This window comes from Rhinopithecus bieti, unplaced genomic scaffold, assembly GCF_001698545.2.
Source record: "Rhinopithecus bieti isolate Rb0 unplaced genomic scaffold, ASM169854v2 scaffold_6933, whole genome shotgun sequence".
Taxonomy (NCBI): Eukaryota; Metazoa; Chordata; class Mammalia; order Primates; family Cercopithecidae; genus Rhinopithecus; species Rhinopithecus bieti.
This window is the reverse complement of record NW_016805426.1, coordinates 1511861-1538564: the sequence shown is the minus strand read 5'-3', so window position 1 is coordinate 1538564 and position 26704 is coordinate 1511861. Positions and strand designations below refer to the sequence as shown.

The 26704-nt window shown below is 43.4% G+C and overlaps 1 long non-coding RNA gene across 1 annotated transcript in view; it reads right to left on the bottom strand.

The window, feature by feature from the left end:
* Positions 1-13814: 13814 nt before the first annotated feature.
* Positions 13815-26704, bottom strand: part of LOC108529888 (uncharacterized) — a 73727-nt gene continuing 60837 nt past the window's right edge. The window contains exon 4 of the long non-coding RNA XR_001885703.1: positions 13815-14011. This is a non-coding gene — a long non-coding RNA (uncharacterized LOC108529888). The remainder of the gene's footprint in view (positions 14012-26704) is intronic.

Genomic DNA, 26704 nt, shown 5'->3' with positions numbered 1-26704 from the left:
TTTTTTTGAGACGGAGTCTCGCTCTGTCGCCCAGGCTGGAGTGCAGTGGCCGGATCTCAGCTCACTGCAAGCTCCGCCTACCGGGTTTACGCCATTCTCCTGCCTCAGCCTCTGAGTAGCTGGGACTACAGGCGCCCGCCACCTCGCCCGGCTAGTTTTTTGTATTTTTTAGTAGAGACGGGGTTTCACCGTGTTAGCCAGGATGGTCTCGATCTCCTGACCTCGTGATCCGCCCGTCTCGGCCTCCCAAAGTGCTGGGATTACAGGCTTGAGCCACCGCGCCCGGCTCACAAGCTTAATTTTTAAGGGAAATACATGCTAGAAAGGAAGTACCCACAGACTGTTATGTTCTGAGCTAGCATATTACTTCTCCAGGGTTTGTGAATGTCAAAGAAAAGTGGACCCGAGAAGACCAAGAAGAATGCCAAGTTCGCTTTCAGTTTTTCTGATTCACTGTTCCCTCCTCAGCTACCACCCACCCATCTAAGAGGTACAGAAACTTCCTCTAAATTGACCCCACCTCCCTCTTCCACCATACACATCCAAACAAACCTCCCCTCAGGAATTTCGATGGAGTTTTTAAAAATGATGACTCTTATTTTATAAAAAATAAATGTTATAAATAATTTATTTATAAACAGTGTATTAAATGTATTATTGTTCTCATAATAACCATAATCATAAATGCTAGCATTTATTGGCTACTCACCCTGGGCAGACACTATATGTTATGATCTATATCATTTCATTTGCAGAAAATTTATGCTGTCTCTGTATATATGGATCATATATAAGGATCATTAAAATTGTTTATGCCCAAATGTGGTGGCCCATGCCTGTAATCTCAGCACTTTGGGAGGATGAGGGGAAGATTGCTTGAGCCCAGGAGTTCAAGACAAGCATGGGCAGCATAGTGAGACCCCATCTCTACACAAAAGTTTTGAAATTAAAAAATTAGTCAGGCATGGTGGCACATACCTATAATCCTAAACTACTCTGGGGGCTGAGGCAGGAGGATCGCTTGAACCCAGGAGGTTGAAGCTGCAGTGAGCTATGATCACACCACGGCACTCCAGCCTGGGCAACAGAGCGAGATCCTGTCTCTTTAAAAAAAGAAAATGTTATTTATAGTTCCGACACCTAAGATAACCACTATCAACCCGTTGGTACACTTCTTTTTTGCCTGTTTGCAGTGATTATGTTGTTTTATAACTTGCCTTTTCACTTTGCACGTTGTGAATATGTTCTTTTATATAAAATCCCTCTTTAATGTTTTCCCATGGCTGTACAGCATGCCATTATCTTGAAGTAGCCTGATTTATTTAACCAGTGCCCTGTTGCTAGACGTGCTTAGTATTTTGTATTCTAGTATTCTAGACGTGCTTAGTATTTTGTATTCTAGTATTCTAGACGTGCTTAGTATTTTGTATTCTAGTATTCTAGACGTGCTTAGTATTTTGCTGTGACCTCCAGTGCTGCAATAACATTCCTGGTACTATATTCTTTCANATCCTAAACTACTCTGGGGGCTGAGGCAGGAGGATCGCTTGAACCCAGGAGGTTGAAGCTGCAGTGAGCTATGATCACACCACGGCACTCCAGCCTGGGCAACAGAGCGAGATCCTGTCTCTTTAAAAAAAGAAAAATGTTATTTATAGTTCCGACACCTAAGATAACCACTATCAACCCGTTGGTACACTTCTTTTTTGCCTGTTTGCAGTGATTATGTTGTTTTATAACTTGCCTTTTCACTTTGCACGTTGTGAATATGTTCTTTTTATATAAAAATCCCTCTTTAATGTTTTTCCCATGGCTGTACAGCATGCCATTATCTTGAAGTAGCCTGATTTATTTAACCAGTGCCCTGTTGCTAGACGTGCTTAGTATTTTGTATTCTAGTATTCTAGACGTGCTTAGTATTTTGTATTCTAGTATTCTAGACGTGCTTAGTATTTTGTATTCTAGTATTCTAGACGTGCTTAGTATTTTGCTGTGACCTCCAGTGCTGCAATAACATTCCTGGTACTATATTCTTTCATACAACAATGATTTGATCACTAAGCTTCCTCAGTTATATTAAGTTTGAAAAGTTAGAGAAAACATTAAAAAGTCACTGTTTTAGGGATATTTTAATATAACAAGCACCAAAGACCTTAAAAATGATGAGAGGATTTGACTCACTCACTTTAGAATAAAGAGAGTTTGTTTTATTGGCACTAAGTCTATCTCAGTATCCCAGAAAAACACATTGAGTGCTGAAACCAACCTATTCCAACTCCTCATAAGACCTGCCTTGGCAGGAAAAAATTATCTTTGGGGGAACGTTAATTTGAAAAATACAATGATCGAGCAGAGGCAACGCAGAAGTTAAGCTCTCTCCTCTCTTCCTTGGCAATAAAGTCAAATTCTAGCAACTGCTATCACTTACATTGCACCTGATATTTCTTCTGTATACAATCCTCTGTGAACATCTGTCAGATTGTTGCTTTTTATACACTTGAGGATGTTATGTCATATCTGAATATATACCCATATGTTTCCCATTTAAAATGTAAATTCTATAATTCGGTCAAAAATTCTTACATCTTTCTGAACCAAACAAAACACATTTATCCGATTGTCATAATGACAAAATAATGTTCTCTTCACAGAAATGTCCATGACTACAGTCAAACGTGTTTGCATTTTTTCCTCCGTTGATGATATCTTCCTGACAAAGAACGTTCGAGAGAGCAGAAGGCAGGTTTGGCAACAACGCAGCAATTCTTCCACCAGAAACTGAATCCATTCTAGGGATGCTCCAAGATTTATGGGTTTTCAGAAACTGGCACCGGTGGTACATCATGCTCTGGATCGTGGTCTTATTCCTGTTTCTACTGATGCAATAGTGCTGGGTTCGTATTACGGCTGGCTGTATTTCACAACTGGCAAAGCCCTGCAGTTTAGAAGTGCCTCCAAAAAAGGTCAGTAACTGGAAAACCTACAAACTGAAACCTCACTAAGCCTCTGAATCCCCCAGGAACTGGATTGCAGTAAAACTCAGAGACACTTTGACAACAGATTGAGTTCAGAATTCTTTAAAATGGACAATATTGCCTTGTTTCTGGCTTCTCTTTTCTTTTAAGGGTAGTAAAATACTGAACAGCATGACCATCTACAAAAGATACCTACATAGACAGTGTTCTTAGAGAAGCTGTAATAGTTCTTTTCTGAAAATTCTTTAAAATGCAAAGATTATGCGTTTTTTCTGATTAAAAACCTGTCCTTAATTGACTGTTAGACAGTTTTACTATTTGAATGCTTTGAAAATGTACTATTGTCTCTACTTAAAAGGAAACATGTAATTCTAAATAAAGTATTCATCTGTATTTAAAATATATCAGTGTATGTGTCTCTACCAATATCAATGACAAGATTAATAGTAGTCTAATTCAATTTAGGTGTACAACATATTATTAAAAAGTAGTTTTTCAATTTTGGGATTTCTTTCTTTCCTTCAATCCATTTATGACTGCCTTCCTGTCTTCCTTATCCCAATACACACAAACAGACCCGTGTGTGTACACACAGATATACACACAGACACACACAGAGACACACACAGACACACATACAGAGACATACACAGACACACACACACAAAGATATGCACACAGACACACACATATATACACAGAGACTCACACAGATACACACAGAGGTACAAACACACACACAGACACACATACAGAGGCATACATACAAACACACACAGAGACACACAGAAATACACTCAGACACATGCACACAGACACACCCAGAGACACACACACAAACACACAGAGGCGTACACAGAAATGCACACATAGACACACAGATACACAAAAACACACAGACACACACACAGACATATACACAAACATATATACACACAGATACACATACACAGACACCCACACAGAGACACACAGATGCACAAGACACACACACAGACACCCATACAGAGATACACACACACACACACACATCCAGTGTTAAAAGAAACCTGGGGCCGCTCGCTGTGTGTTGTAATCACGGACACTGAGGCACCAGGACCAGCTGTTCTGTGTTCTCTCCTTCTTTAAACCGGGTCAGCTTCGTTGAAAAGAGTCTGTTCTGTCAAACCTTCCCCAGGGCCATGGACATTTCTTGTTTTGTCTCCCTTTCATGTGAGCAAAAGTCTAGAACTATACATACCACATCCTGCATCCTTGGGTTTTTTGTTTAATTTGGTATTTTTTTAACATATAAAGTTTTTCATTTGCATTCATAGGTTAGTCATTTTTTGAATGCTAAAACCTTAACTGTTCATTCATTGAACAAATATTCTGGACCTCTTTTATCAGTCAACTTTTGCTGTGTAAAAAACAACAATAATGCCTTAGTGGCACACAACAAAGAGAGTTTATTTCCTGCTTATGTGTTTTTGAGTCAAGTGGAACCCAGTTGGTTTAGGATGAACTTGGCTGGGCCAGGTCCAGGGGGGCTCACCCGTCTCTCATCTCCTAGTGCCTGTAGCTTCCAGAGTCATGCTCTTCTCATGGCAAAGACAGACATGCAAAAGAGTGAGCAGGACTGGAGTCTTTATGTGTCCACATCCACTAAAATTCCATTGGCCAAAGCAAGATGTGGTCAGAGCCAAAGTCAAGGGGCAGGGAAATACATCCTGTATACAATGAGGTCAAAGCGCACGGCACAGCCAAGTGAGGAGCAAGATGGCAGGGGACATACTGTGAGGACGTGGAAAGGAATGAACAATGGAGTCCAATTTACCATACCCGTGCCTTTTGACTTCGTACTGGGAATATAGGGTGAGCAGAACTAGCTCTGCCTTTGTGGGACTTACTTTTTGGAGGGTGAAGCAGACAGCAGATAAATAAATATGGTCAGTGGAAGTCACGCTAAAGGAAATGAGGAAGGGGCTCTAACTTAATAGGCGATCAGGAAAACTTCCTTATGATAAGATATAAATGAATTGAGGGGGCTAGCCATTTGTTGGAAGTGTTTTCTAGCCAGAGGCAATAGCCAGGAAGATTGTGCCCCAGTGGAAACCCGCTTAAGTCTGTCAAGTGTGCCTAAGAAAGAGGAAGCTCAGATGGAGTCTTAGAGGACTGGACCCCAGGACACACTGACACACACAAACACACAATCTTATTCCGGGTGACAGAGGAAAGCGATGGAGGGTTGAGGGCAGGTGAACTGGGAGTGGTGAGAAGTGCAATTCTTGGGGAATCCAGAGGAGCATCTTCATTTCAATTTAACTGGCCCTTTGGGGGACAAGGAGGCACTTCTGCTAATACAAATTGTTCGTTTTATGACTTCATTAATCTCTAAAAACCCAAGTCAAGACATCATTTTGCTGCCAGATAGTCCTTGTTTTCTGTTTGATTTCCATGTTCGCAACACAATCTGGTTCACTCTGTTTACAGATTTTTTTCTTAACTCCACCATCTGAAAAATGGATCCAGATGCTAAACTGCCTCCATTTTCAGGAATTATGCAAAAGATTCTGCAACCAACTGACCTTGCGGGATGCCCTACATAAACGGCTTCACAGCAGAACTGGCTTCCTGGGGTCTGATTTTCCTCCTAAACAGCTGCTTCATCTGCAAAAGTACTGCTTCTCAGCGAAGGAACACAGTGGTGGAACAGGTTTTAGAGCCAAAATGAGCTTCAAAAGACCCTCCTACCTTTTTTAAAAATGCAGGTGGGGGCATTCTTAAATCACCCTCCCCACGAGTCTGGGTCCAAGCCTGCTACACCATGTCCCTACATTACCTCTTTGCCATTAAAAGGGAAGTTTAATCATCTTTCACCAAATTTGTTTTCCAAAGCCAGAGGATTTCACGGATAAGAAACGATCAATCTTGAGCAGCATAGACTCCTAACAGATGGTAGTAAACGGGTTTGAAAATATTTCAAAACCTGCTCTAATTTCCATTCCCCAAATGTTTCTCCCGCTCAGCTTTTTTTTCTTTTTTTTTCATAATAGCAGTTTCCTTCATTGTCTCCAGTGGTCTCATTTTGGTTATAATTTATGCTTCCTTATGCTCTACGACTGGATCCAAATTACCCACTAAACATGGGCAACTCCAGAAAGAAAACTTGCTGCATTTCAAAATGTTTCCATTCATCCTATTGGTTGAATATTCCATTGAAGACAGAGAAGTGGCATTCTGCTTTTATGCACATTTCTCGGTAGAAGAGAAAATGCTTGTATCAGAGAGAAGGTTTATGCTTTAAAGGGTAAAAGTCCACCTCATTCAAAGAAAGAGTGTTTTGTTCTTGCCTCAGACACAAAACAAATTAACAGCATATCACAGAAAAGAGACATTATATAGCAATAAGCATTCCATACCTTCATGGACATCCTCTCAGGATAATACTATAATGTAGTGGAAATAATTTGGATCCATTAATCTCAGTGCTATCTACCATTGCAGTACTTCACTGCTCCTCTCTCGTAACAGAGGCATGATTTAAATGTACAAAGTGTATAATCATGTCCATATGGTTAATGTTTATAAAAACCCCCTTGCCTTTACTTTCTCCTTTGAGCCTAACAACACCCTCATGATAATGAATGGATCCATGATTTTGTTCCCGTTTTACAGATGAGGCAACAGAGAGAGGACAGAGGCATCAGGCAGCTTGTTCAAAGTCACACATCTGGGGCCAAGACAGCCAGGACGGGAACTCTTACATTTAACAAACGTCCTTTATCTTTACAACATTTGTCTTCTTTTGGATTGTGAATTCATATATATTTGTAATAAAAATTATCAGGAAATTTGGAAAGGTGAGGGGAAAACCTTTGAAGCTTTACATAGTTTTACCACCCAAAGAAAATCATTAATGTTTTGCTTTGCTTGAGCCTGTATCTACTATTTCTTATTACAAAACTCAGATGATACTGTTTTGTAACTACTGTCTTTTTCACTTAATGTCTCCATGATAATCCATCAAAATGGCTTGACCATAATTAATTTAATCAATTCCCTTTAGAGTTTTTTTCCCCATTTTCTCCTGTTTCAAGGATACTTGTCATCAATTAAGACAGGGATACTTAGGGAGAATAGATTCTTGATGATTTCCAGAAGATACATTCCTAGAAGGGAATTTGCTAGGGGTAAAGGGCATCAACCATTCTAAGACTTTAAGTCCACACTGGCAAAATGACCCATCACCACATTTATTACTGAAGATCCTGCAGTCAGTAGGGTCTCGGACCCATTTCTTGGGAACTGCCTCAGCTTACTTGCTCTTTCTCTGGGCTTGACACCATTATAAGTAACATTTTTCATCTGTAAGTGGAAGACATGACAAGCTAATAGATGTGTGAACCCCTTTGAGAATAACACTACTCAGTAATGTCCAAGACCAAAGTCTTCTGGCCACTAGAATGGCTCACTTGGGCTAGAGGAGAGAAGGGCACTCTCCTAGAACTAACATGTTAGTGAGGAAGACACAGTAAACAAATCAGTAAACAAAATATGATATAATCAATGTCATAAGGTAGCAAGCACAATAGAGAAAAATTGAGCAGGGTAAGAGGAGAGAGTGTCATCCTATTAGCCCAAAGAGATTAGGAAGGAGCATGACAGCTCAGAACATATGGACTAAAAGAGGTGACAGATCACCTGGCCCCATCCACCAATGCCAAAGACAGGGACCAAGGTCCAGATGAAACAGGAGAGCTCCCTGGCCCCCTTTTCAGGGCATGCAACAGGGGTGCAGCTCTCTATTTGACCACCATGAGCTCAAACCCCTTGCAGGAGGGAGAGCATGCAGACAGGCAGGTGCAGGAGCTGGGGTGAGCTCTTTGGGCTTTGACTCTGCACTAGTGTCTAGGGGTGGGTGCCTGCAACTCCAGTGTTACAATGCTCTTTTAGCTCTGCCATGCACAGACAGCTTAAGTGTTAACCAGCTCAGTGCCCACTCTGCCTTTCTGCAAGGGCAGAGGGCCAGTGGGACAGCTTTCTGTATCCTGAGCTCCTGTCCAGTGTTCCAGGAGAATCAGGTCACACACAGACTCAAAGGATGAATGTGGGGTATTGGGGGAACCCACCCCCAGTATTTCAACATAGGTTCTTTCTATTTTCCATAATTGTTGGCCAGCTGAGAAATAAAGAGAGAGAGTACAAAGAGAGGAATTTTACAGCTGGGCCGCCGGGAGTGACATCACATATTGGTTGGACCATGATGCCCCTGAGTCTCAAACCAGCAAGTTTTTATTAACGGTTTCAAAAGGGGAGGGGTGTAAGAACAGGGAGTAGGTACAAAGATCATATGCTTCAAAGGGCAAAAAGCAGAACTACTAATAAGGGTCTAACAAAGATCACATGCTTCTGAGGTAACAGGACAAAGGGCAAAAGCATAACTACTGATTAGGGTCCAACAAAGGTCACAAGGCAAAGGGCAAAAGCAGAACTACTGATTAGGGTCTATGTTCAGCTGTGCACATATTGTCTTGATAAACATCTTAAACAACAGAAAACAGGGTTCTAGAGCAGAGAACCGGTCTAACCACAAATTTACCAGGGCGGACACTTTCCCCACCCTAGTAAGCCTGAGGGTACTGCAGGAGACCAGGGCGTATCTCACTCCTTATCTCAACCACATAAGACAGACATTCCCAAAGTGGCCGTTTAGAGACCTCCCCCCAGGAATGCATTCCTTTCCCAGGGTATTAATATTAATAGTCCTTGCTAGGAAAATAATTTACCAATATCTTTCCTACTTGCACCTCTGTTTATAGGCTCTCTGCAAGAAGAAAAAGTATGGCTCTTTTTGCCCAACCCTGCAGGCAGTCAGACCTTATGGTTGTCTTCCCTTGTTCCCTAAAATTGCTATTATTCTGTTCTTTTCAAGGTGCACTGAATTCATATTGTTCAAACACACATGTTTTACAATCAATTTGTACAGTACCACAATTATCACAGTGGTCCTGAGGTGACATACATCCTCAGCTTATGAAGATAACAGGATTAAGAGATTAAAGTAAAGACAGGCATAAGAAATTATAAAAGTATTATTTGGGAACTGATAAATGTCCGTGAAATCTTCACAATTTATGTTCCTCTGCCACGGCTCCAGCTGGTCCCCGCATTCGGGATCCTTGACTTCCCACAACAGTGGGGTTTTATTGAGTCTTGGAGGAGGCTCTCAGTGAGATGGATGGGGAGCTGGAAGGGGGATGGAGTGGGAAGGTGATCTTCCCTTGGAGTTTGGCCAGCCGAATGCCTCTCAGCATTCAGACATTCCATCTCTTCTCTGTTTCTCTGCTGTGCCATTTGACTGCTTATCTCCTGGTCTCCTCATGTGCTTACCTGCTTCTGGAGCCTGGGGTTCAGGGTTTATATGGGTACAGGATAGGGGACATGACTGGCCGAAAGGCAACTTTCTGGACATGAAAACAGGAATGCCTGTCCCCATTTAGGTTCACAAGTCTCCAGGCCTGAGGGTGGGACCTTTGTTGGGGAACTATCCTCTTCTCTCCAGTGCTGCCCTGTCTCCTGTTGGTATCATAGAGAGTCTAGTTGCTCTTGCTGCCATGACTCAGCTGAGAGCATTCAACACCTTATTCATCTTTTCATGGTGCCTCCACTGCACTGTGTCACACCATCCTGACTTGTCTCTCAGGAGTGTTCAGTATCAAGAATAGGCCTGGGATTTTGGAATATCCTTGTTTCTTCAATACTTCCAATCCCCCAAATAGCCTGGAACCAACCCTGATATCATAATCATGTGTAATGTGCCTTCCGTCATGGGTTACACTCTCAGGATTAGTACATTAGTATATTAACTCCTTTCAATTAACAAATGTCCTCTTTTTAAAGTAAACATGTCTAGGAAGGGTAGAATATTAAGCTGTTAATAAGCCATTAACAATAGTATGAGTTATTTTACCCTGTAGTTTTCCTATTGATTAGTAACTGAGATCCTGGTACTTGGAGGATGAGAGTTTCAAAGAAAGAAGAAAAAACAGCAACGTGATTCGGAGCACAAGGATATAACTGCTCAATGCCTGTCAACTCAATGCCTTGGTGCATGCTGCGGAACATCAGGGGTCAGAATTTGGGCTTAAGTAGCTGAGAGGTAGGGGTTTGAAGGGAACGGATGCAAGGTCCACTTTGTGGTTGGACCGCAGGATAGGGTTCATTGTTGTCTTGATTTACTTTGTTTTTATTGCAATGTGATTAGCACAGACCCTTGTACATTCTACATACCCAGTAAATGTTAGTCACTGTTTTTGGTATCTTAATTTTTTTTCACTATACCCACTGGCCTTGTTTCCTCTGGAAATAGAAAACAGGGATTGAGAGCAATTGACCAGAAAGTTGGAACTAAGGGAAGCTTATGGATATGGGGTATGTTCATAGGAAGAAAGGAACATGGATTTGGAGACTACCACACAGTCCCTGCCAAATCTCTCTGATGACTCTTCAGGTTGGGAGGCCCAAGAGGTCCTCTCTCCCAGCTCCAAACTTGAAGAAAAGTGAGTAACCTTTCTCCATTTCACAACTCAGCAGTGAGATCCAAATAGGTCAATCACTTCTCTAAGGTCTCATCAAAAAAGTCAAGATGACCAGAGTTGAAGATAAAGGGTGGGGGTTCAGTATCCAGAACACAGACTTTCTGCCACCAATGTATGAGGCTGGATACACATAAGTTAACCTCGCAGCAAGCCTAGGATGTGGGTAACACAGTGCTCGTGTAATGAGTCCATGGCAATGGCAGTATGATACTGCATGGTGGTTGAGAACTTATGCTTTGGAGTTAAAGAAGTGGGAATGTAAAATCCAGCTTTGCCTCTTTCTATAGCTGTGTGATCTTGTGCAAGTTACTTAAATTCTCTGAGCCTCCATTTCCTGTCCATCGAATGGAAAACATCACATCTACATTGAGGATTGTTATGAGGATTAAATGAATGTAAAGGAACATAAAGGAATACAAAATGCTCAACAAACGGGAGCTCTTATTACACTTTAATGATAATTATATTACCATTAATCAAACTGTAATTTAATTCAATTGGGCAGATAATGCTTCTGTGATATTCTCAAGATCAGAAAATCAGAAAATGGCAAGAGCCAGACTGAAAGCCTAACTCCCTTGGTCCCGGAACAATGCTCGCATGAGTAGGGAGGTTCCTTTCCAGTACAGATTCTAGCCGAGTTTAAATATCCTTATTAAAAATAATTCATTCCTCCTTATGAAAACTTGATCAATCTTCTGAGCCTAGAACAAATTATTGTTCTGAACCCAGATGTTCTTGGTGGTGTATTCACTGCTCATTTTCATTTTTGATACAAGGGTTTGGGGAATTTCCCCAAGCCATGTGTCCCACTGGGAAGAAGTAGTACCACAGTCTAGCTGCCCTTAGGTGCACCTTGGCACACTTGTAACTCCTGATGTCTGTCACCTACCAGATACAAAGAAGAGCAATATGCTTTGAGGGAAAGAAGGGGACAGGTCCTGGCCTGTGGCTCTGTCCTTCTCTACGTCTGAACAAAGTATTGCTTTATCTCCCTGGGTCCCAGTGCTGCTCTGCAGCAGGTGAGGTTGGACAGGGCATTGCTAATCTGTGGGACTACCTGGGCCCTGCCACCATGGGTCTCTGAAAACAGGAAACTTTTTGCCCATAGACCTACAGCCTCTGTTTTGTGTTCTTTTTGTCCCAGTCTCAACACAATGCAGTCTGAGGTGCCAGAGTTTCCCTACCCAGCAATTCCAAGTCTTCTATGAAAACTCCTAACTCCCCTCTGCCATCCAAAGCAGACCTGGCCACATGGGCAGGTGGCCTCAGGGACCAAGTCTTAGTGTCACCTGTATATGTATCATCTGAGGTCTTTAGTGCCAGAAAGGACCAAAGACTCCAAACTTTTGACTTCATAATCGAGGAGACTAGAGTCCCAAGAGGAAGTGAAGTGACTTATCCATCTTCACTCACATTAGTGACAAAACAGGACAAGCATGAGGTGTGCCCTCTTCTCATCAGATATTTCTTTTAAAATCCACACAGAAGTACTGGAGCCATCCAAATACTTTGAATCACTTTGTCCCCAGGACTTTTTTCACTAATTCAAAATGAGATGCTGTGACATCGGGCCCACCTTAAGTGACTTGCATCAAGTCCTACTGATACAAACAGGAGCCAGGGAAACACTGGGTAGAAGACGGAGGTTCCCTGGCAAAGGCCCCACTCTCAAGTCTGGAAAGCAGCATCCCTCAATGGGAACAGGCATTCCTGTTTTTGGGCCCAAATGTTGCCTTGTTGCCGTCAGAACTCCCTATCCTATACCCATATAAACCCCAGGCTCCACAAGCAGATGAGCAGACGAACAGAAGGGCAGAGGAGCAAAAGAGCAGTGCAGCAGAGAAGGAGAGAAAAGAAGGAGAATCTGAACATCGAGAGGAGTTTGACTGGGGGTGCTCAGAGAGATCAGCTGTGGCACAGCCAATCATCGGACCTTCCTTGGTGAGGAGAAGATCATTTTCCCACTCCATCCCCTTTCCAGCTCCCCATCCGTCCCACTGAGAGCCACCTCCATCACCCAGTAAAATTCTCTCACTCACCGTCCTTCAAGTGTGTGTGTGACCTGATTTTTCCTGGATGCCAGACAAGAACCTGGGTAACAAGAGGGCATTGAGCTGGTTAACACTTAAGCCATCTTTGGAGGGCAAAGCTAAAAAAAAGCACTGTAGCACAGCCACTGGGCCTTTGAGAATTGAAGACATCCACTACTAGACACTACCATGGGGTTGGAACCCAAAAGCCCTTGCCTGGTTCCTGCACCTGCCCATCTGCATGCTCCCCTTCCCATAAGGGGTTTGTTTGAGTGCACACAGTGGCCGAAAAGATGAGCCACATCCCTGTTGCACATCCTGCGATGGGGGTCAGGGAACTTCCCCATTTCACTACGTCATTTTAGAAAATGTTCAGAACTCACAAAGTCAGACGTGTCTCTGGTGCTTCCCTAGTCACCCACCTGTTGTCCTTCTACCCAAGTAGACTGCAGGCTCTTTGAGGGCAGCTTCCAGGAACCTCCCAGGAGCTATACCCCCTCTGGAGTCTGCCTGCAGCAGCTGATCGCTCACTTCCTTGCAGGTGAAGGATTTCACTTGCCATTAGACTCTGAAGGACAGAAATCCCAGAGGCTCTGTGAGCTAGGGGCAAACCCAAACACTTCCTCTTGGAAACATTTGCATTTCATGAGTTCCATAAAACATGTTCTTCCCTTGTCCCTCCACACCCCCACACTCCCAAAACCGTTCTTTCCCACTGCATTTCTGTTAATAATTCCACATGTGAACTTGAATGAAAATGCATTCCATATGTTTCTGATGGATTTATATGTAACACAGAAAATTATTATGTAAGTTCCATTGAAGTCCAGGCAGTCTTCTGAACCTTTCCTCATGTCTCCTTCTCCTTCTTTAAAACAAGAAATTCAATGGTTGCCAAGATGGCATTAAAGAATGAGTCCATGAAAAAGAACACATTAACGACATTCACAGCAACCTGGATGGAACCGGAGACTATTACTTTAAGTGAAGTAACTCAGGAATGGAAAACCAAACATCATGTGTTCTCACTCATAAGTGGGAGCTAAGCTATGAGGATGAAAAGGCATAAGAATGATATAATGAACTTTGGGGACTTGGGGGAGAGGGTGGGAGGGGGTGAGCGATAAAAGACTACACACAGGTTCAGTGTATACTGCTCGGGTGATGGGTGCACAAAATTTCACAAATTACAACTAAAGAACTTACTCACGTAACCAAATACCACCTGTTCCCCCAAAACCTATGGAAATAAATTTTTTTAAATGACCCCAGTTTCCAAGTGGGCTTCCAAATGGGTCTGTTTACTTGCACCATCTCTGCTCCCACTCTGCAAGGAAATTGTGAACATGGCGCAATGCAGCTCTTTTATTGTGGATTCCCTTTTGCTCTGCGACTTCTCTGTCAGTGCTGTGCAGCTGTGTTTCTGTGAAAACAAGGGCACCAGAAAAGGAGAAAAACACTGTTTATGAGGCCGCTTAGATTGGTGAGTCACAGCATTTCAACAGCCCTGAGATATACACAGCTGACTACTTATGCAAATTTCAGACATCATGTTTGAACAAAAGGTTACATGGTAACATAACCTAGAGCCTTTATTACTAATGAGGCACTTATTTCCATTTGAATACAGAAATGTGTTTTTTTTTTTGTTTGTTTTTTTGTTTTTTTTTTACTTTCTGTGGCTTCTCATAATTGTGTCTAATAATATAAAAAAAATTGGGTCTTTGTCTCCACGAGGCATAGGCATCAGGCAGATTTCATGTTATTCCAGGCATTAGGAGAACATGCATCATTCTGATTTCGCCCCACTTTTCAGTGCCATTCCAAGACGCTAAGCCTCAGGTGCGTTTTTGAAATGAGAAATTTCATTAACTTTTTTCACTTCCGAGGGCTGGCTGTTCTGTAGGCGTGGTTTTCAAATGTATAGTGATAATAATAGTAAAGGAAGATGATTTTTAAACCTTAGCCATGTTCGGTTTTATTATCAATTATGTAAGAGAAACTTGGCAAGATTAATAGCAGCTTTCTACCTGCCAGAGTGGTTTGTATTTTGGCACAACACAGAAAGTTAGAATTGACAAGAGGGGGAGTTTCTTAATGAGATCTGTATTTCCAGATGTGGGCCTTAATGCCACAGTGAATTCTGTTTTAATAAATAAGATAAATGAGACAGACAGTTGAATATATAAATATGAAGACAAGTGACTTGAGTAAACCATAAGAATCAGTGAAAACTTGAGTTCGCACCAGTATGTTTACACACACACACACACACACACACACACCTTCTCTTATTTGAATTAACCACTTCAAGACTGAGATCGAATTTCAAACAATGTAGCCCAAGCCCAGCCCCCTTCTCTCAAATCTAAATTTAGCAGGTATCTGTCAATATTACACTTTTCTCCTTTGAAACTTGAAGACTTTGGGCATTTAAAAATCAACGTTTCAGCTGCAATGCTTCTGGGAGGGAGGGGGTTTTTAAAGAGCATTTGTCAGCCCAGGAGTGAGTGAGTTAATCCATCCACCTGCCCTGACTGAGAGCAGAAGACACTGTTTATAGGACTGAAGCCAGAGGTGCTGGGTGCAAGCACTGAGACTGAGAATGGAAATGGGAGGACCAGGATTCAGGGGTGAAGTGGTGGGTTTGGACCCAGTAAAAAAAAGTTAGGGGCCCCTCCAAAAATGCAGATGGGCCGAAAGTCTTCAGAGTGCATTGCCTGGGACCTCCTCCTGCACTGTCAGCCCTGGCAGTCCTAGTGACCTGGCTGTCTTCCCAGCGACCCACTAGGCTCTCAGGAAGGCTCTGGTTTAGAGTTTATGAGCACTTCAGCATCCCCCATCCTGACCCCGGCTTTGACAATTCTTGTCCTAGAAGGAGATGGGAAAAAGAGCTCAATCTCTGTCTGGCTCATTGATTTGAGCATGGGTGCTGTGATAGTCTATTGTACGCATCAACTTGTCTGGGTCATGGGTGCCCAGATATTCGGTCAAACATTATATGAGTGTGTCCCTAAGGGCGTTTGCAATGAAATTAACATTTGAATCAGTAGACTGAGTAAGGTGATTGCCCTCCCAGTCTGGGTGATTCTCATCCCATCAGATGAAGGTCTGACTAGAACAACAAGCTGAATAGGAAAGAATTCTCTGTCTCTGCCCTCGAACTGGGACAACAGATTTTTCCTGCTTTGGGACTCAAACAGATATAGCAGGTCTTCTTGGGTCTCAAGCCTGACAGCCTTCAGATTGAAGCCACACATCAGTTCTCCTGGCTCTCCACCATGCCGACTGCAGATCTTGGACTTGGCCACCATAATCATGTGAGCCAATTCCTTATGAATACATTTATTTACATGTACATATACACACACGTGCACACACACGCACACATGCACACACAAACATGTACGCACATATACACATCATGCACGCATACGTGCACACACAAAAACATGTATACACACATATGCACATACATGCACACACATACATGCACACACATACATACATGCAGACATATACATCCTATTAGTTCTATTTTCCTGGAGAATTCTAATCAATACAGGTGTCCAAAAGATAAAAACAAAAAACAAAAAACATGTGATCTTTACTACTAGAAAAATGGAAGTCATTTATGTAACTTACAGAAACCAAGTCCTTGTTCTCAGCCTTTAGGATCAGGCAGTCAGCTCCAACGTGAATAATAGGAAGCAGAGCTATGGAAACCTGACACAGTGGGAAAAGATTTACAGAGTAACACCACATTTTCCCTCTCCGGAGACCCTCTGCAGAGAGGCCTCCCCTCTAAGCCTTTCACACGGTGTCACTTTAATGTTCCTGAACAGGCGGAATAATAAGGATGATGTGGGCGGTCACTTCCCAAAGCAGGGACACCTGCGAGCGAGCTGCCCTGGCTGCCAGGGCTGAAACCGGACCCTCCACACAGGCAGAAGCACCCGACTCAGGGACAGCCTAGTCCTCTGGCCAGGGCGTGTGTCACGGTGAGGACTCACCCCCTTTCATTGATTTGATTAAAAGGAGACATGCACACATCTCTGACCAGGTGATTTCCAAAGTAGATGCTGGCAGAGATATCATTTGGCTATCATGCAATGATTTGATTTGATTTTCAGTAGAAAGAAAGAAAGATGGAAGGTAGGGAGGGAAAGAAGGAAGGAAGAAAGAAAGCAGGGACAGCAGGAGGGAGAGAAGAAAAGTAGGAAGGAGACTATTACTAAATGTAAACGCACAAACACATACCAATCTCTCATATATACTTGTTTTGTTTCGTTTTTCGCAGAGAGGATCTCTCTGTCACTGGAGCTAAAGTGCGGTGGTGCGATCACGGCTTACTGTAGCCTCAACTTCCCAGGTCAAGCCGTTTTCCCACCTCAGCCTCCCAAATAGCTGGGACTCCAGTCACGTGCCACCATGCCTGGCTGATTTTTAAATTCTTTTGTACACACAGGGTCTCACTGTTGCCCAGGCTGGTCTTGAACTCCTGGGCTCAAGTGATCCTCTTGCTTCAGCCTCCCAAAGTGCTGGGATTACAGGTATGAGCCACCATGCCAGGCTATCCCAGATATTCTTAAATTGCACTTCTCAAAGATTAGTTAAGATGAGAAACACTGGCGTGTTATCCTTATGTTATCCTCAGTCAAATGTCACATACATGTATTGACTCCAGTGTGGGAACACAAATTACCAGGGAGCACCTATTAATTAATTTGTTAATTACACACTCGCTTTAATTTAAAAACACCAAAGTGAGAGCCAAACAGGGCGGACAATGCTGCATTGCTGGAGAGAAGGTATCATTCACAATCCCTTCCTAGCCGACGAATTCTACTCCTAGGTAGAACGACCATTTCACCAGTTTTCCCATTTTAAAATTTCTGTTCACCCTCTCCTAGACTTTAATCCCAAAGGGACACATCCTGGCTTTGGCAACTTGAGTCCCTCTTCCCTTAAGGCCTTGTTCCACTATTCTCAATAGGACACTTGGCGGCTACTAGCATTGCAACTTCAGCTGGGGCAAAACCCTCTGTCTCCATAGTTCTTAAGCTATTTGTGTTTCTCACGACTTTCCCAACACCTGGGTGAGCTCCAGAATGACAGAAAAATAGAGCATCAGGGCCCAAAATGACCTCCTATGACATTCTGTCTAAATTCTTTCTATTACAGATGGAGGAAAAGGGACTCAAAGAGACCTTAGGCTGTTCTCAGACTTCCATGGCTGGTGAGTGGTGATGTTAGGACTAGAAACCCAGTCTACTGGCTCTCCTCCACCCTCTGCTTTTTCTGCAATACCAAATATCCATGTGTTTGTGTGCCCAGAGTTCTCTCAAGGAATGGGCCATGGCAGAGGACTAAAGACACAGTAGATTAGTGCTGAGGCAGGAGGCTTTTTTAAAACTCTGTGTAAAAGTCTCATTCTGAGCCCTCTGTTGCAAGCAATTAAAGTCGTCTCAGAGTTCAGAATGAGGATGAATTGCTGGGAATGGAGGAATAAAATATCACAAGACACTCAGTGTTGCCTCCTTGCAAGGGGCTCCAAGCAGGCTGAGTCCAGCCTAGAAAAATATGCAGACCTTGAGCCCAACACAGCAGGCGGGGTGACGGGTAGACTCCCTACTTTCAGCTCTCCGAAATGTTTTCAAAAAACAAAATGAGCTTAAAAGAAATGAGTTTGTGAGCTTAAGGGAAATGTAATAACCACCTCTCCTTTCTGTTCCTCTTTTATTGGGCTTTTTAGGGATTTGTGCTGGCAAGGAGATAAAGGTATTGTCTCCTTCTGTGGAGAGCAGGCAAGGAAGGTAATGTGGAGTCAAGGCAAACGCTGCCAATTAGTGAAATGCTGTTGAGTTCAGAGATTGTTGTTAATCTGCTTGCCCTGCTCCTTTGAGCCCTGGCAATTGCTTCGCTCTTTGTTAAATTCTTTTAAATTGGTGGAGACAATTGCACTCATCAGACACTTTATACACACAAGTAATCCACTTTTGTCTCCCCCAGAGCATGCATGCACGCACATACACACACCATGCACATCCTGTGTCTGGAATTGTGAGAGGAATGGGGAGCAAACTGTTCCCCTCTGGCCCAGTGGACTGGTGAACCCAGAGCACCCTCAGCCACTGCCAGGGCATCAGTCACACTGTCTCCTTTTCCTGGGCCCTTCTTTGATGGTATTTCTCTTCACTGATTTGACTTTGTGAGGTGACTCATCCCCTGAGCTTTTCTTTTTGTTTGTGTTGTTTTAGTGGGTTGTCTATTTGTTCTGTCTTTAAACCAATGAGCTAGAAAGTGAATATTGGGACGTGGGGTGAAGTCATCCCCCATCGGTGGTGTTTAGCATGAGTCTAGACCCAGCAATGCCCCAGATACTGCATTGCTCAACCATATCTGAGCTCAGAAGTTTGAAGCAGTCTTCACCTTTACAGGGTTGGTGATATAGTTTGACTGTGTCCTCACCCAAATCTCATCTTGAATTGTAGTTCCCATAATTCCCACATGTTGTGGGAGGGATGTGTGGGAGATAATTGAATCGTGGGGTTGGGGTTTCCCCATACTGTTCTCATGGTAGTGAATAAATCTCATGAGAGCTGATGGTTTGATAAGGGGTTTCCCCTTTCACTTGGCTCTCAGTCTCTTTTGCCTGCGGCCATGTAAGATGTGACTTTGCTCCTCCTTGCCTTCCACTGTAATTGTTAGGATTCCCCAGCCATGTGGAATTGTGAGTCCATTAAACCTCTTTCCTTTATAATGACCCAGTCTTGGGTATGTCTATCAGCAGCATGAAAACAGACTAATATAGGTGACCTTCTCTCTTTGTCTCTGCCTTTCTCTCTTTCACTTTTACTGTGTGTGTGTGTGTACAAGTGTGTGTGTCTCTCTGCCTCTCTGTTTTTCTCCTATTAGAACCATAGAATCAGTTGAGGCTCTTGCCTTGCCTTCTAAACAATGGAGGGATCCCATGGACTCCTGGGCTAAGCCCATCTATCTCAAAAGTAATCAGTCAGACTCTGGGCTGGTGGGTCACGGGCCCCAGTGGTACCACTAGCCCACCTGACTTCAGGTTCTCTAGGGTGGAGGGTCCCAAGCTGGCCCTTACCTCACACAAAGAGCTTAGCTTTAGTCCAGAACTCTTTATATTCCTGTAATGCATACAACCAGATTCCTGGCTACAACTCCATGTATCCTGACCAGCGCCTTCAGCCTGGCTAACTCTGGTTTTGTTCTCTTTCCAATCTAATAAGATGTGTCATTATTGACGAACCAAGCAGTCTCTCCTTTTTGCTGTCTTCCTCCTTTAAATGTTATCTGTCCTTGCTAGCAGAAAGCATGCATTCACGTCTATACCTCTTTCTTAGAATTCTTTAGTTGGCTTTTCCATCTGCTTCTGAACTGAAGACAAAAGTTACATATTTCTTCTCCTTATGCCCCCATGCTGAGTGCCCAACTCATAGGAGAGGCTCACTCCTGAGTGTGTGGAAGAAGAAAGGCTAGAAACGGGGAAGTGTGGACAGATGCTGGTTGAGGAGGAGGAGGAGTTGAATGTGGTCCCAGCCATTTGGATGATGGAAACTTATCGCGGTGACTAAGTGGAATTGCCTTGGGCCGCAGTAGACAGGAGCCCAAGGCTGGAGGGAGGAGCTAGAAGCAGAAATGAACATCATCAGCAGAGGTGAGAGCTGAGGAGCCAAGGAAAAGATGGCTCTCAGAGGAAAGAGGGAAGGGAGGGAAGACGCCAAGGACAGATCCCGCAGGATTGTCTGATTCTTTCTCCCACAGAAGAAGGACAAGTCAAGGAGGATGCAGCAGAGGACTGTCCCGTCCATGCGTGTAGGGTCTGACCTAGACATAGAAATCATAGGTAGAGCTAACGTTTATTGAAAATGTATTCAATTATGTGTGCTACATATTGTTCCAAGTGCTTTATGTCTGTTATTATTTCAGCTAATCCTTCCAACAACTCTCTGTGGTATGAGTTTACAGACAGAGATGAAGCTCAGAGAGTTTCAATATGCCCAGGACTATATACACCCCTGGGGCATTCCACACTCTCTCCCCTGGCATCTTCTGACCTGTTTTAGTCACTGAATTAATCTCTATAATCAATTGATCATACTATTTCAATGGATTCACAAAAATATCTTAAGAAATCCCTTTTGATGTTCTAGCAGTTACTTTCTTCTAGCAAATCTGAAAGCAAAACATGAATGCAATGACTGTTTGTATCTGGAAGAAAAATAATCTATTTACATTGCATTCGTTATTCTCTGGTCACCAGAGAAAGACGATGTTCAGGCAATACAAGAACTACACCCAATTAAGGGACATGCTTCCTTGAATGTCCAAGGCCATGAGTAATTGAAACCCTCCAGCCAGCACAGAGGCAGCTCAGAGCAGGGTTGCTTAGTACATAAATAAGGCCATGGCACCTGCTTGGATAACATACTCTTGTGGCTTCAATTGCCACTGCTTTCTTTAGAATCTTGATTGCAAGAAGAACATGGGTTTTCTTTAGACCAGGGCTGTGATATAATTTTAAAAAACAGAAACATATTTGATCTTTGTCCCTGATTCCTGGCACAGGGCTTTGAAAACCTTGGCATTTCCTGAGTGATAGGAGTGTCTTTTGTCACTCGTAACAAGCCCTTGTCACCAGATTATATATGAGTTTACGTTAATGAGGTGACTCAGTGGTTCTTAGATACTTTTTTTTTTTTTTTTTTTGAGACGGAGTCTTGCTCTGTCACCCAGGCTGGAGTGCAGTGGCCGGATCCCAGCTCACTGCAAGCTCCGCCTCCCGGGTTTACGCCATTCTCCTGCCTCAGCCTCCCGAGTAGCTGGGACTACAGGCGCCCGCCACCTCAACCGGCTAGTTTTTTTTCTTGTATTTTTTAGTAGAGACGGGGTTTCACCGTGTTAGCCAGGATGGTCTCAATCTCCTGACCTTGTGATCCGCCCATCTCGGCCTCCCAAAGTGCTGGGATTACAGGCTTGAGCCACCGTGCCCGGCCGGTTCTTAGATACTTTCAAGGGAAGGCTTGGTCATGTCAGAAAAATCCAACGTGAGATTAAAGGTTTGGAACTCTCAGTACCACTCCCTGACCTCAGGGGAGGGGAGAAGAGCTAGAGACTGAGTTTAGTCACCAATGGACAATAATTTAATTAATCATGCCTGCATAATGAAACCTCCATAAAAACCCTGAATAATGGGGTTTGGGGGGCCCCCTGTGGGAAACATATCCATGTCGGAGGGTGGTGCACCCTGGCTCCAGCCAGAGTAGGGGCAGAGGGTCCTGCATGCCTCCCTTGCCCTGGACTCTGCCCAATGCTTCTCTTTCAGTTGGTTGTTCCTGAGCTGTAGTGTTTACAACCAAACTGTAGTTGTAAGCACAGTGCTTTCAATGAGCTCTGTATGTTGCTCTGGCAAATCACCAAGTCTGAAGTGGGGGTCATGGGAACCTCCGAATCTGTAGTCAAGGTGGCAGAAGTCGGGCTACTTTGGGGACTGACACTTGCTTCTGGTGTCTAAAGTAGGGACAGTCTTGTAGAACTGTGCCCATCACTTGGGGGGTCTACACTAACTCCAAGTACTTAGCGTCAGAACGGAATGAATTGTAGGACACCCAGTTAGTGCCCAGAGATTTGGTGCTACAACACAGAGGCCGTCAAATGAAGGATGATGAGGTTCATAAATTTGGAAAGGAGAGCTTTTTTTCTCATGAAGGGCTGCAGCCTGTGGGGTGGCCATTCTGACAGGCTGGGAAGCAGAGCCTCTGGTTAGAAGACCAGAGCAGGCACGTCCAGAGTGGGAAGAATAAGAAAGGGATTTATGCTGCATAGGGTGGCCCAATCTCCATCTTCAATAAGCCATAGGAGGAGCATGAGTATGCATGAAAGGAGAAACATGCACACACAATTGAGCTTCATGTCTCTTCATGAGTCATATGTTCAAAACACGGCAGCATTAGCACAATCTGAGGGTAGAATTTTCAGCCTCTGACTTTAAAAGGTGAAGCAGAGGGCACAAAAACCCTCACTGGGTGTATTAGCCTGTTTTCATGCTGCTAATAAAGACATACCTGCCACTGGGAAGAAAAAGAGGTTGAATTGGACTTACAGTTCCACTTGGCTGGGGAGGCCTCAGAATCACAGCAGGAGGCAAAAGGCACTTCTTACATGGTGGCAAGAGAAAATGAAGAAGCAAAAGTGGAAACCCCCAATAAACCCTTCAGATCTCATGAGACTCATTCACCAGCACGAGAACAGCACAGGAAAGACCGGCCCCCATGACTCAATTGCCTCCCCCTGGGTCCCTCCCACAACACGTGGAAATTCTGGGAGATACAATTCAAGTTGAGATTTTGGTGGGAACACAGCCAATCCACATTACTGGGCATCCTCTGTAGACTGGCCAGAACCATTCTGTGGTCAGTGGTCTCTTGTCAGGAAGGAGTGCTGGTCAGTTGTGTCAAAACTGCAAAAAGAGAGGCCCAGCATCTGCCATTCAGTTGAAGTCAGGAGTGGAGTCTTTGCAAAAGGCTGCTTTCTGGTCAGCCTTTAGGAAAGAACGCCTAACGGCGGAGGGTATAATGAGGTGTGTCCAACCACGCATCCCATGATGGCTGGGAACTCAGTTTTCAAGGTCTCTCTGGGATCCCTTTGGCCAAGAGGGGGTCCGTTGAGTTGGCTGGAGTTTAGAATTTTATTTCTCAAGGCTAAGATGGAATGGACAGTGAATATGTATTAAAACGCAGCTCAGCATGGTGGAAGTACACACATGAATGGCAGGTTAGTAAACTTATTTACAGTGTGTTCTCCATTTGCTTGCTGGGAACCAAATAAGATTTGCTAAGTCTCCTTCCGGAAGCCTTTGCTGACCCACCAAGCTCGCTAAAGGCAACCTTTCTGGGCTCCCAACACACACCTCTCCTTGCGCACGCCTTGTGAGATATCCCAGCTGACTTATTTATGAGTACTGTCCACTCACTGATTCTCTATCTGATTCATTTATTCATCCATGCAGCGAACATTTTATATATACTAAGGCTGCAGGAATAAATAAGACATGGCCTCCATCCCTAAGTGGTGAGATATCTGATTCTCAACTGATTCTCACTGACTCCCCTCAGTTGAGATCAACTGAGTTTGCCCCCCGGAGGACATTTGGCAACATCTGGAGACACTTTTGATTCTCACAACTATGCAGGGGATGTGGGCCAAGGCCTAGGATCCTGCTCAGCATTTTACAATGCACAGACAGCCCCCCAGGACAAGGAATGATCCACTCAAATGTCAGTAGTATTGAGGTGGAGAAACTCTGGGTGTCCACTGGACTGTGAGCCACTTAGGGATGGAGGTCATGTCTTATTCATTCCTGTAGCCTTAGTATGTATACAATGTTCGCTGCATGGATGAATAAATGAATCAGATAGAAAATTAGACACTTCTCTCTGACAACTCTAAGTGAAAGGTTGGTTTTGCTTGTGCACAAGCAAAGTTAACACTGGGAATATCAACATCTTAACACCTTTCCATGAAGTGGATTAGGGTCAGTGCTTCAGGACATAGTCCAGGGTTCCTAGAGAGCAGGCATTAGGAAGGGTCTGGAGTGGGCTGAATAAGGAAGTGCAGTGCAGTGGGGAGAAAGGGGACTTTGGCATCAAATGGTAACTGACATGGTTTTTGGTATTAACAGTATAATATTGAACAAGTGGGTCTTCTGAGTCTGTCATCTATAAAACGGTAATAAGCATACATACTGTTTTAAGAAATAAATAGCCAAAAGATAGAATCAACCCAAATGCCCATTAATAGATGAATGGTTAAACAAAACATGGCATATCGTGGTATATACATACAATGGAATATTATAGAGTCTTTAAAAGGAAGGAAATTCTGACACCTTCTACAAGATGGATGAATCTTGGGGATGTTACGTTAATTGAAACAAGCCAGTCACAAAAGGACAAATACTGCATGATTCCACCTACATTAGGGACCTAGTGTAGTCAAATTCATAGAAACAGAATATCAAACGGTGGTTGCCAGGGGCTGGGGGAAAGGGAAGGGGAGGAGTCAGTACTTCATGGGGGCAGAGTTTCAGTTTGGAATGATGCAAAAGTTATGCAAATGGATGGTGGTAATGTTGCATAACAATGTGAATGTTCTTAATATCACCGAACTGTACACTTAAAATGACTAAAATGGTCAATGGTCAATTGTTTGGAAGTACATTTCACTACAGTAAAAGAAAAAAAGAAAATGCCTGGCGTACAGTAAGGATTTATCACTCTTCCTCCCTTTCCAAGAAGAATGTGTAGCCCATGAGACTTCTAGTTGATCTTAAGATGAGGAACCAACAGAGAGTATCTGCAAGTAAGGGATGGGTGCATATGGACACAGATTTGATCAAAAAGAAACATTTCAGACTCATCCTTCCTTTTGAACTTCTTTTTTTTTCTTTTTTTTTTTTTTTTTTTTTTTTTTTTTTGAGATGGAGTCTCTCTCTTTCACCCAGGCTGGAAGGCAGCGGCACGATCTCAGCTCACTGCAATCTCCACCTCCCAGCTTCAAGTGATTCTCCTGCCTCAGCCTCCCAAGTAGCTGGGATTACAGACACCCACCAACATGTCCTTCTAACCCAATGTTCAACTCCCTGCAAAACTTTCCCAGAGCCATCTGAAGCCCGTGGCATTCTGTTCCAAGATGAGTTAAATGAGAAGCAAAGGCTGTAAACGACTAATGCAGTCTATGTAACTAGAAATAAATTATTGTCTATGAGGAAACTATTCTTTCCTGATCAGGCCTGCCAATGTGTTATCCAGAAAAATAGTTTAATCAGTCAATCTCTCTTCCTCTTGGGTACTAGTAATAGACTATATAGGGCAAAATTCAGATGACTAAAAGCAAAAGGAGAGAGACAAATACGTAGTGATCAAGATATTAACATTTGCAGACAACCCCTTACTCACAGGAGTGAACGTTCACTAAGTCTATGCTAAGCCAGATGTTGCTCCCTTGTAGGATTTCATTTCATAACCAGACAACTCTACCTGGAGGGACTAGCATCATACCCATTTTAAAGATGAGGAAACTGAAGCTCAGGAAGACAAGGAACTTGCTTCAGGACATATTACTAGTGAGGGGTGGAGCTAGAATCTGAACCCAGGAACCTCCATATTACACTGCCTCCCCCTGTTTTTGAAGAGAATTATTTCTGTCTAAAACAATGTCTATCCTGTAAACCATAAGCTCTGTATAGCGTAACTCATAACTTGGTGAGTTCCCCAAAGAATTTGTTGAATCATTGAACACTATTGTTATTCCACTTGTGCTTTCGACCTAGTCTTTAGTTCACACAGGCATGCAAAATATTGAGCTAAGTGACATATCCTGGAACGGAGCAGGAGGGTTAACCATGAGATAGGCATCTGTCAGTGTCCCAAAGCCTGACCCAGATCTCTCAAGGATGGCCACTACTGTACACGCACCCTCACCCCACCTGGACCTTGCCTTGAGTCTGCTGGGATTTATAGGAGGGATTACCAACCACCCCTTGCAGTTCACTGGTCAGAATGTTTTCTACCAACATCACCACCCCCACACTCACCCCCACCTTGGAATTGCACGGGATTTATTCCCTGCCTTCCACATGTGCTCAGATAATACACAAAGCTCGTTCTCTCCAAAGATTAGGAAACATTAGGAATGGTAATTCAGTTCAGATAATAGAACGTCTGAAATTTTATTTTATCTGCCAATACTGATGATTTATACAAACTCAGGAAAGATTCTTATCCCATTGGTACCTCATTTTCCACTTAGAAAATTGAAATTTTAGCATTAACTGCTATTAATCTGGAATCTAACCAACCGGAAAATTCATTACCAAAATGTTTTCAAAATCAGCAGTCGGGAAGAGCAATTAGCCATAAGAAGACCCAAGATCAAGCCGAGTGCTCGGGTGCTAAGGGGGAAGATTGTGATTCCCTGTTTTCTTAAGTGTTTTTATTTTTTTATCGGAGAATGCCCATCATTCCACAGGGTGCGGGGTGGAGGCAGGAGATTGATATGAAAAAACCTAGAAAACATGGAGCAAGTCTAG